The sequence below is a fragment of the Felis catus genome, chromosome B4 (genome assembly GCF_018350175.1).
Source record: "Felis catus isolate Fca126 chromosome B4, F.catus_Fca126_mat1.0, whole genome shotgun sequence".
In the NCBI taxonomy this organism is placed as follows: Eukaryota; Metazoa; Chordata; class Mammalia; order Carnivora; family Felidae; genus Felis; species Felis catus.
In genome coordinates, this window is record NC_058374.1 from 79,839,576 (window position 1) to 79,850,819 (window position 11,244).

Consider the following 11,244-nt stretch of genomic DNA (forward strand, 5'->3'; position numbering starts at 1 on the left):
TTTGCATGTTGTCTATGGCTACTTTCGTGCTACAATGGCAGAGTTGAGTACTTACAACACAGAGCTCACGCCTGCAGAGCCTAACATATTTACTCTCTGGTCTTGGTTTGCAAACTCTTGATATTCATAAATAACTATTATTAATTAAAGTACATGCTTAATTAGGAGATCCCAATTATAAGAAATGTCAGAGTATACGTGTTAATTAATAAGAACTTTTATAATGTGACTATTCAACCAATTCCTTTTTATTTGACTACAAATTTTAGAAATTAGGTTTTCTTTTTTTTTTTTTTTTTTAAGTAATCTCTACACCCAACATGGGGCTCAGATTCACAACTCCAAGATCAAGAGTCCTATGCTCTTCTGCTTGAGCCAGCCAGGCACCCCAGAAATTAGGTTTTCTTAAAATAAGATTAATTAATCTAGCTCTATAGTTCTCAATCTTTAGCATATTCACCTGGGCACCTTGAAAAATGCTGATTCCTATGCCTCCTGGATTCTCTTGGCTTTGGGACCCAAGAATCTACACTTAAAAAAATACCCTGGGTAATTCCAATGCAAATGGTCAGTAACCCAGCATTTGAGAGGCACTAAAGTGGTTGGAAAGTTTAGTTCTTCCACATAGTAAACGCGTGTATTTTTCCAGTTTGGTACTATCAGACAGCAGTTCTCAAAGTGGGGTGCAGGGATGCCCATAGATCCCTGAGACCCTTTCAGAGGGCCGTTCAAGTCATAGATGGGTAAACCATCTGTTTAAAGGGCAAGATAGGCTAATTCATTTTAACGTAATAAAGTATTAAAAGTTCACAGATGTGGTTTTAGATACTACACAACAGCTAACCTTTAAGAAACTACCACATTTTGGATTCTGGTATAGTATCAAGGAAAGACTATCTACAACTATCTGAAAAGAATCTTTCCTTTTCCTATCAAGTATCAGTGTGAGCCCAGGTTACCCTCATATACTTCAACCAAAACAACATAGTGTAACAGACTGGATGCAGAAGCAGATATAAGAATCCAGCTGTTTTTGTTTTTTTTTTTTAATGTTTATTTATTTTTGAGACAGAGAGACAGAGCATGAACGGGGGAGGGGTAGAGAGAGAGGGAGACACAGAATCTGAAACAGGCTCCAGGCTCTGAGCTGTCAGCACAGAGCCCGACGCAGGGCTCGAACTCACAGACCGTGAGATCATGACCTGAGCCGAAGTCGGACGCTTAACTGACCGAGCCACCCAGGCGCCCCAGAATCCAGCTGTTTTCTATTAAGCCAGATGTTAAAGAGATATGAAGCCCTTCCCCTAAATTTTTTTGACACTATAATACAGTTATTTATGCTATCATTTTAAAGTAATATTTTTTCACAGTGCCTGGATGACTCAGTTGGTTGAATGCCCAACTCCTGATTTCGGATCAGGTCATGGTCCCAGGGTAATGGGATGGAGCTTCGCACAGGACTCCGTGCTGAGCATGGGGCCTGCTTGGGATTCTCCCTCCTCTCTGCCCCTCCCGCCCTCCACTCTCTCATGCACTCTCTCTCTAAAAATAAATAAATAAAACACATTTAAAAATAAAATAAAATATTTTTTCAACTGCTCCATTTTAATTTCTAGTATGTTCAATATCAATAGATATAACCAAGACAAACCAAAGCCCTTTGGAGTCCCCAACAATTGTAAAGTATAAAGGGATAGGTACTGAGACCAAAAGCAGTTTGAAACCCATTGCTTTAAGAAATACACAAACAGTAGAATACCCTGGACTGATCAAAGAGAAGGTTAAAATTAATTTCTGGATTTCGAGCTCTGACATGCAGGGACAGGTTTCAAAAAAAGGAGCCAGCTTAAATAGACCAAATAGTTTTGTAGCAAATGACTGAAAACAGATGGGAGTGAGAATTAGGCTGAATCATAAGTTAGGCAACACATGGCCAAAGCTTAGAACCTATCTGGAAGCAGCTTCATATAGGCAACTACTTGACTAGAATTTTTTTAAGTCTCTCTAGGCTTTTGGAGGATTCAAGGAACTATTCTGAGCTATCCTCAGAAAAGTTAATAAAGCAAAGACAAAGAAGCAACAACTTGCTAAACAGGAAGCAGAGTTAGAAATAACTAGAGAACATTATACCTATTTATGTTTGGCTTCAATATGCATTTTAGGAGTCGAAAAATTCCTGGAAAATGGTAAGCTGTCAAAAACCTAATGTTGGGGGCGCCTGGGTGGCTCAGTTGGTTAAGCATCTGACTTCGGCTCAGGTCATGATCTCACAGCTTGTGAGTTCGAGCCCCGTGTCAGGCTCTGTGCTGACAGTTTGGAGCCTGGAGCCTGCTTCAGATCCTGTGTCTCCCTCTCTCTCTCTCTCTCTCTCTCTCTGCCCCTCCCCCACTCACACTCTGTCTCTCTCTCAAAAAATAAATAAACATTAAAAAAATTTTTTTAAATCTAATGTTGTGTTTTGTGTTTTTTCCTACTCATTTTCAGATAAAGTATCATCACTAAAACAATAAACCAACACCAGTCAACCCCAAAACACTAATCTTTTAACTTTTTTTAATGTTTATTTATTTTTGGGAGAGAGAGAGAGAGAGAGTTCAAGTGGGGTAGGGACAGAGAGAGAAGGAGACACAGAATCTGAAGCAGGCTCCAGGCTCTGAGCTGTCAGTGCAGAGCCTGATGCAGGGCTGGAACCCACGAACCACAACTTCATGACCTGAGCCAAAGTCAAACACTTAACTGAGTCACCCAGGCGCCCCAAAATACTAATCTTTAAGGATAAATTTAACATCTTCATGAACTTACTATTTTTTTTATGGACTTAATTTAAACAGACTGCAAACAACAACAAACCTGATAGACTTTAACATTAAACTCCAGTATGAGGTTGGTCCTAGATAAGAAATTGCTACAGTTATCTGTATGACAATCATGGCAATGGTTAGAAACTGTCCGGGAGGGGGGGGGGGGGGTATCTATTTTCTAAGACTGTCCACAGACTGGCAACACAGTGATCTGTTTGGGGTATTCTAATGCTCACTGATTGGCTTTCAACAGTCCCAAACACAGATGTATAAAATACCAGCAATCTACTGCTTGCCCAAAACTTAAAACAATAAAGAAAATGGTGCTACAGGAGACAAGTTAGTATCAGAAATACCAGAAAAACCATGTTAAATAAAACCAACGTGGTGTCACTCAAGTTTGATAAAGCTTAAATAAACATTACTGGCAAGAAACTTGGTGCCAACACAAATCATTTATAGCAGTCATATGTTCTATCCAATAAGTCATCCTGTTTTTATAATATAGTCAGGCATATTCCTATTCAAAAAGAATGATTACACTCTATTTTTTAATGTGAAAAAAATGTAATTTTTCTACCACATTGTAAATTTTAAGCCCCAAATACAGTATGACCAATTTAGCATATAAGTCTCCTTTGTCCATTATGTCAGCAAAAAGCACTCTACCAGATAAGAAGATATTAATAGGTAATTCTACTCAAAACAAGTTGGATTTTGTGAGAAGGTGGGGCTATGTCAAAACAATGTCCCACAGAGGCCCAAGCCACAAGCTCACAAAAAGTGACTTGTTAAGCTAAATCATGGCTCTTGTTAGACCTTCATAAATTGACATTTATTAAGGATAAATGCAGTACTGAATAGAAAAGGGAAACCTTTTTTTATTAACTAAACTCTACCTCCAACGTGGAGCTCGAACTCATAACCCCAAGACCAAGAGTCTCATGCTCTACAACTGAGCCAGCCAGGTACCCCCAGAAGAGAAATTCTATACATGCTCGGGTTTCAAATATATGAGAACATTTAGAATTAAAATCACCAAAAAATGAGAAAAAGCTAACAAAGTGAAGTTGTGAGTCTCTAATGAGTTTTGTTCTCCTACTAAGTGTTCTTATACCCTTCACAATACTAATGTAGTAACTCACAGTTGCCTTAGTTGGGAATCTTTCCTAGGTGTCTGCTTACAAAGTTTTAAAAACTACATAACAAACTGGTCTTTTCATAAAATTTTTCCTGAAATATAACACTCATCCTTCCTCTCTAAGGAAGCCAAGCAGTATACATTTACTTTCAAAACTAAACTGAATCTTCTTCATTGTATACAGGCAGTGGGTATATTATTCAAATCCTTCCCCCACCAAAAAAAGTTTCTAAGCAAAAGGATAAACAAGAGAAGGAAAGGAAACAAAATACTATGACTTAAGGAAAGAAAAAAAAAACATTCTTTCAATACAAAGTGTCCACCAGGGAAATTTTGGAAAGAAAGTATCATGATGAAATATTTAAAGACATGAAATGACCCCAATGCAAAATATTTGTTGTTGTTGTTGTTGACTTTTGCTTTTTGGGGTTTTGTTTTGTTTTGTTTTGTTTTCTGGTGTTTTTGCTCAAAGGAGTTATTTCTTCTCATTTATGTTCCTTACTTTTTGTTTAGCCATTCCCACTGGGTCAGTAGAACCATTTCAATTTCATTTTCTTTACACTCTATTTTTCTTCCTGATTCTTCAACAGTAAGTTCTTTGATCTGAGTTTCTATTTATGAATGTGTGGACTGGAAAGGACCTTGAGGGGTCGTCAAGTCCATCGTTCTGCTTTCCAGGAGAATTCGTAACTAAACAATCTCAGATGGATGAGAAGCTATCAAAAGAAGATGCATCCTGTCCCTAATGGCATGCTACTTTATTCTGCACAGACATTTCCATTCACAATTTGCAATTTTCTAAAAGTGAAAGTAAAAATTAAAACCCCAAAAGAGGAAGGTGCTTTAAAAAATGCATTTATCAGCTAAAACTGCTCAAACATAAATTCAACTATCAGGTCTAAAATTAACACACAGGAAAGTTGTTGGCTGCCAACATCGTCTTTAGTCCCTAGAGAGATGTCTTCTGATTTCTGGCTTATTGCTAGCACAATTTTACCTACAGCACAGAACATGGCAAACTTAGCCCACCACATCAATAAACTGTAATTATAAATGTCAATTGTGTGTGTGTGTGTGTGTGTGTGTGTGTGTGTGTGTTTTCTTACAGGTGGTATAGGTTTTTATTCCAAACAGAAAATGAAAACTTAGGTCTAATTTGGAGGTATCAATATTATGGGGCAGCTACAATATAACTGTTACATGGGCAAAAGTTTAATTTTTTAATACGTAACTTAAAATGTGGAGGGAATGGGGTGCCTGGGTGGCTCAGTTGGTTAAGCGTCCAACTAACTCTTGATTTCGGTTCAGGTCATGATCTCACAGTCCTGGGACCAAGCCCTACGTTGGACTCAGTGTGGAGTGTGAAGCCTGCTTGGGATTTTCTCTCTCTTTCTTTTTCTCTCTCAAAAATAAATACTTAAAAATAAATAAATGAATAAATGAATAAAATGTTGAGGGAATGACATTTCTTCTTAAAAGTTTCTTTTTTTTCCTTCCTAAAAGTTTCTAAAACAGAATTTCACCTGATGACAAAAAACATCCACCTATGAAGAAACACTGTTAATCATTCTAGAATTGTTTAAAAAATAAAGAAAAAGTAAAAAAAAAAAAAATAAAGCAGGACCAGCAATGTTGGAAATGGGAGGAAAATTACAGCTAAAAAATAGGGGAATTATTATTTTTTTAATGTTTATTTATTTTTGAGAGAGAGAGACAGAGCATGAGCAGGGGAGGGGAAGAGAGAGAGGGAGACACAGAATTCGAAGAAGGCTCCAGGCTCTGAGTTGCCAGCACAGAGCCTGATGTGGGGCTCAAACCCACGAATGGTGAGATCATGACCCAAGCCGAAGTCAGACGTTCAACCGACTCAGCCACCCAGGCGCCCCCAAAATAGGGGAATTATTAAATAGATGGCTTATGAACAACCGGCAAGTAATGTAGTGATCTATAAACACTAGCGTAACATAGCTAGGTAGCAACTAATGTCTAACTTCATTTCTTTTTTTTTTTTTTTTATGTTTATTTTTGAGAGATGAGAGAGGGAGAGAACGTGAGCAGGGAGGGGGCAGAGAGAGGGAGACATAGAATCCAAAGCAGGCTCCCGGCTCTGAGCTGTCAGCACAGAGCCCAATGTGGGGCTCGAAATCAAGAACTAAACCCTGAGATCATGACCTGAGCTGAAGTCGGACGCTTAATTGAGCCCAGGAGCCCCTAACTTCATTTCATTTTTTAACAGGTCACTAGCCTAGGAGCTCAGGGATAGGTCAGAGACAATATATTTAGATTTCAACAAGATACCTCTTCATATTTCACAGGAAATGTAGGTTAAGAACATAAAACAGTAGGTGGATTCACAATTGAGTTTTACCCGAAAGGTTGATTAATGGAGTGCTGATTTACAGAGCATCACTCCACTCTTAACTTATTTTTGCCAGTGACCTAAAACAAACACATAGGGGTCATGTTTATGTCTTGTTTATCAAATTTATCTATCAATGATACAAATATGAGAATATGACATGAGGAATGGCCAAGAGGCTAAATAACATTATTAAGCTAAAACAATAAACACAAACTAACAAGATGACAATAACAAGGATAAATGTAAGGTCATCAATTACATGTAAAAAATTACACAAATTAATGCGATCTTAGACTTTAAGAACAGAGGTACCAAGTGCAGCAGAAAAGAGGCCATACTCTCCCTTGTACTATGTATTGATCAGATTATACCTGAGATGTCATTATCTCAGTTCTAGATAAGAAACCCTAAAGATTCAGGCAACCGAGCTGATGAGGAACGTGAACTTTATTAAAAATGGTCATTTGAGGAATGGCTGAAATAACTTGGGATATCTACCCCAGTAAGAGAAGCCTCTCTTCATGGAACATAACCGTCCTCAAATATTTGAAGGGCTACCATGTTGACAAATAATTAGGTTTATTTATTGTAGCTGCAAATGGCAGAACTACAGAGCTTCAGCACAATGTAAAGAATGTTCTAGAAGTAGACCTCCAATAATGGGATAGGGTATCTGTGAAGTGGGGACCTCTTCCTTATAACATTAGGAAGTGAAAAGACCCAAGTACCAGGGATTCCAAATATAATGTATTTTCACATTTCATGAATATATTGATCCCCAAAGAAGCCTGCTGCAGGAAGACAACATTCAAAAACCAGATGCTTAAAAATTGTTTTCCTTGACATGTTTCTAAATAGGTGGAAGACCTTTTCTCTTTTTTAAAGTTTATTTATTTATTTTTTAGTATTCTCTCTCTACACCCAACAGGGGGCTCGAACTCATGACCCCAAGATCAAAACTTGCAAGCTACACCGACTGAGCCAGCCAGGTACCCCGATGGAAGACTTTTTCACGAACTCTAAGATCATAATACCATTTTCAGAGAAACCAACAACAAAAGAAATTAATGCTTCTTCTTTCTTAATGAATGCTGCATTTGTTTTTCTCAAAGAAACAACATCTGCATCTTAACTTTAGTACCTTTATCAAGGGATAAGGGACAATTATATGCCAGCCTGCCAACTAGTCTCAAGAAGAGAGCTGCCTTTGTTATGCATGTACAAGGCAACGCTATTTGCTCCACCTAAAACTTCCTTGCAAGGAGAAGACTCCTCCTTATCAGGCGTGGATGAGGCTGCTTGAACACTGACTCCCTCCTACTGAAGCCTAGGAAAAACTCCGTCTTGACATGTACAAAACAGTAACTTGTGAGAACTTCAGAGCAGCTGTGTTCAGGCAGAGCCAGGGACTTTACTTGAGGCAAAGCAGTATAGCTCAAGAGTTGGTTGAAAAAAACAATTTTCATTTTGGAAGTGGGAGAGGAAAGAGAAAGGAGGGACAAGAGCAGTATCCGTGAACATTTAAACGCAATGGTAAACCAAAATGCTTAAAAATTACAACCCTGAAACTCTCACAGGATGTAACCTTCGATCCACAAGCTTAAAGATGAGGAATATTAGCACTCTCTAGCTTTCTGCTAGGTGTTCACACTAATGAAGGAAAAAAGAATCTTGCATTTAATAGTGCCCAAGTTAAAGCCATCACAAATTCTAGGATGGGAGAATAAAACAAGGGACTTTGCTTCTTCACTGTGTATTTTTTTGTGCTGCTGTCAGGCAAACCGCAAAAATGTCTGCATGCCCAATAGAACTGCTGTAAATGTGAAATACTGGAACCCAATTCAGTAATTAATGCCAAAGTGTCAGTAATTAATTAGTCTTAATGTGTTGTAGGGGCAACTTTCTGGCCAGGAGAAAAAGCTTCAAATGGTCCCTGAAAACCGAAGGTTAATACAAAGCAACACACTCCAGCTTCTCTTTATGTAACAGCTTTACCGGCATTTCAGACATTATTTTGCTTCTCAAAAGTAAAAGGAGAAGAGAAGGATGGAAAAGACAAATCTATGCAATAGAAAAGAAGTTATTAATTCATTGGCTGCATTGGTTCAATCCATTATTAAATACACAACTATCAAACAAAGGGCAAAGGCTTGTCCCTTTGCTGTACAGAATTAAGAACTGGTAAGACTACTTAGTATAGCTGCCAAACTTTTCTTTAGCTTCTTTTCTTACAGACATGTTACATTTCGCAATAGTCTCCACTTACCTTACATCCTCCATGTTTAAGTACAAATTGTGTTTGATTTCCTCAACACTTGCCCTAAGATATTATGACATAGCTTTAGCTTCTGAGTCTAGACACAAAGGAAGAAACTGAATTTTTTTCACTTTCCTGAAATACATGTCCATCTTATTTACACCATTTAAAATATATAAGCTAATGAAAACTAACTACAGCCATCCATTTAACAACTCTTCAAGAATATAAGTGGATACGACATTTAACAAAACAAACTTCAATTTAGTATATTTTTCTGTGCTTACAAGAACTGTAAAGACCGATGTCTTTATAAGAATTACTTTACTTATACTACTGCAAAGTATTTAAACATAAGAATCAAGCGAGCTTGCCCAGAAAGCTCTGCAGACCCCCACGACCCTACACTTACTAGGACACAACCTTCGGAGATACTAAAATACTCCTCTATTAAGTAGAAAACAAACTTTTAAAGTTAGGAAAGTAGCAACGCGGCAATCTGGGTAGGAGGTGCCCTGGGTAGTAAACACCCCAGTCAGAGAACATAACAAGCAATTCAGAGCAACATATGACTCCCAATGGGGCTCCAACTTGGGCTGCTTAAGTCCCAAGCCCCCATCCCTGAGTTTAGGAAGATAGGAGTGTAGGAAAAGGAAGAGAGAGAGAGAAAGGAAATCACAATAGAAGTGATGAAATTGTTCTATTTTTCTCCTCCTGTACCCCTATCCCACTATTCTTGCAAGCTGGTCACCAGACTAGGTGCCCTATACACCAAAAGCCCCGAATCAATATCCTAGGCTGCTTCTGATACCTAGGCGAAAAACGTATCTATCAGCTGTCTCGTTTCCAAACACCACCTCCGTTACCCCCTCTGAATTCCTACACCCTTCTCAAAACCGATGCTTTTTGACTACTAAGTCCACCCCTATTAACTTCCTAAACTCATTCACTGAATCTTCTCCAAATTCAGACTTTCTCTCTGAAATCCTGTCCCTATGCTTTTTCATAATGCTGTCGAAATGCCAGGACTCCCATTTCCAATGATTTACTCCTACCTATCTTTCCAACCAAACCCAGTGCCATGTTTTCACCTACTCTCCCTACCTCCTGCCTATTACCCCTGGCTCTTCCAATGCCAAGCTCCTAACACCACTCTTTGATACGCCTGGGTCTTCAACCAATTTAGGACCCTTCCCCTTCCTCCCGTTCCACTCCATCCCCTGATCCTCCCATTAGGCTCTACCAGACTTCCATTCCCTCAGGATTCAACTCCCCTCTCCTTGCCACGCCCTGTGCCCCCCGGGGCTACTTACCCCAAGTTCTCCCCACACTTCAGGCCTCTGGCCCCGCCTTCCCCCCCAAAGGAAGGAGGCGGTAGGAGGGAGAGAAGAGGGGCGGCACTCCGCAAGGTAAGGACGATCTCTCATTAGTGTTCATCGCCGCCAATCGTAGCTTCCTTCTCTTTTATTGGCCGGCGTTAGCCCATGCCCCACCCACTTCCTCAGACTGGGCCCGGCCACCGCCTCAGCGCCCCCGTCCAACACAGACTGGGAGGGGAGACCCCGGCCTGGGACACTGGGACTGGCCAGAGTTGAAAGGGAGACTCTGCCAGATCATGGACTAGTTAATGTTAAAAGAACTCACCCGCTGGTAGCTCCGTCGCCTCCCGCCCGCCCGCGTTCGGTCCCACAATCTGTCTCCAGCTCCTTCTTTCCCCCCTCAGCGGAGCAGATACTTTCTTCTCGTCCGGCCAGGGGCTCTCACCTCTCGCGAGATGTGGGGGGTGCTGGGGGAGGAAGGGCGAGATCCGTAGGACCTAAGTTGGAAAGGGGCCGAAAGGCGGGGCTCCGGAAAAAAGAAGGGGCCGGGCTTTCGGTGGGTCGGGCTCGACTGGGGAGAGAGGCTGAGCGAATTCGGTACACACAGGTTACACGTGTTTGGCTGTGGAATATAGGGGTAAAACGAAAGGGAAAGGGAATCCTTCCAGATGCTTGTAGTGGTGGAGATCCAAAAGGTAGCGTGAAGGGGCGCCTGGTAGAAGAGGATGCGATTCTTGATCTTAAGGTCATGAGTTCAAGCCCCACCTGGGGTATAGCGATCCCTTAAATACATAAACTCAAAAGTGTATATTCAAGTAAACATTCTAGGGAATGCGATTATTTAAAAGGAGCGCACTTTGGTTTCCCCTCCCTTGGCCGCTAAAGGAGCACACTTGAATAACAAGAGTTTTGGGGTACCTGGGTGGCTCAGTTGATTCAGCATCAGACTCTTGATTTGGGCTATGAGCTCCAGCCGAGAGACGGAGCCTGATTGGGATTCTCTCTCTCTCTCTCTCTCTCTCTCTCTCTCTCTCTCTCTCTCTCTCAAAATAAATAAACGTGAAAAAAAAAAAAAAAGAAAAATGAAAGATTATACCTAAATGAAGCTGTTTTAAAAGAAAAAGGGGGCGGGGAGGGACTTGAGGCGGATACACAAGGGGATTCAGGTTGCCAAACAGTCGAGTAATTGCATTTTCTTCTTTGCACTTAGAATAATATCAGTGTGGCCATAACTCTGCTATGTGTGTGACTGCATAAGGGGTGGGGATGGTAAGGGAACTGGCGACTTACAAATAAATGTGCAGGTTGTTTCTACTCTCCTCCAGAGTTATCACTTCCTTAATTGGAAAGTAGTGTGAAATGCC

General features: G+C 40.3%; 1 protein-coding gene across 4 annotated transcripts in view; it reads right to left on the reverse strand.

The window, feature by feature from the left end:
* Nucleotides 1–10,351, reverse strand: part of LOC101088254 (cyclic AMP-dependent transcription factor ATF-7) — a 90,663-nt gene extending 80,312 nt beyond the window's left edge. Inside the window, exons 1-2 of one of the 4 annotated variants that reach the window (XM_045061860.1) lie at nt 9,805–9,841; nt 8,571–8,658 (exon numbers count right to left, since the gene is read on the reverse strand). The gene's annotated coding sequence lies outside the window, so the exon portion shown is untranslated. Of the gene's footprint in view, nt 1–8,570; nt 8,659–9,804; nt 9,842–9,874; nt 10,114–10,205 lie in introns of those variants that run through there. The other 3 variants (XM_006933754.4, XM_045061861.1, XM_006933753.5) reach the window with 3 other exon arrangements.
* Between the last annotated feature and the right edge of the window lie 893 nt (nt 10,352–11,244).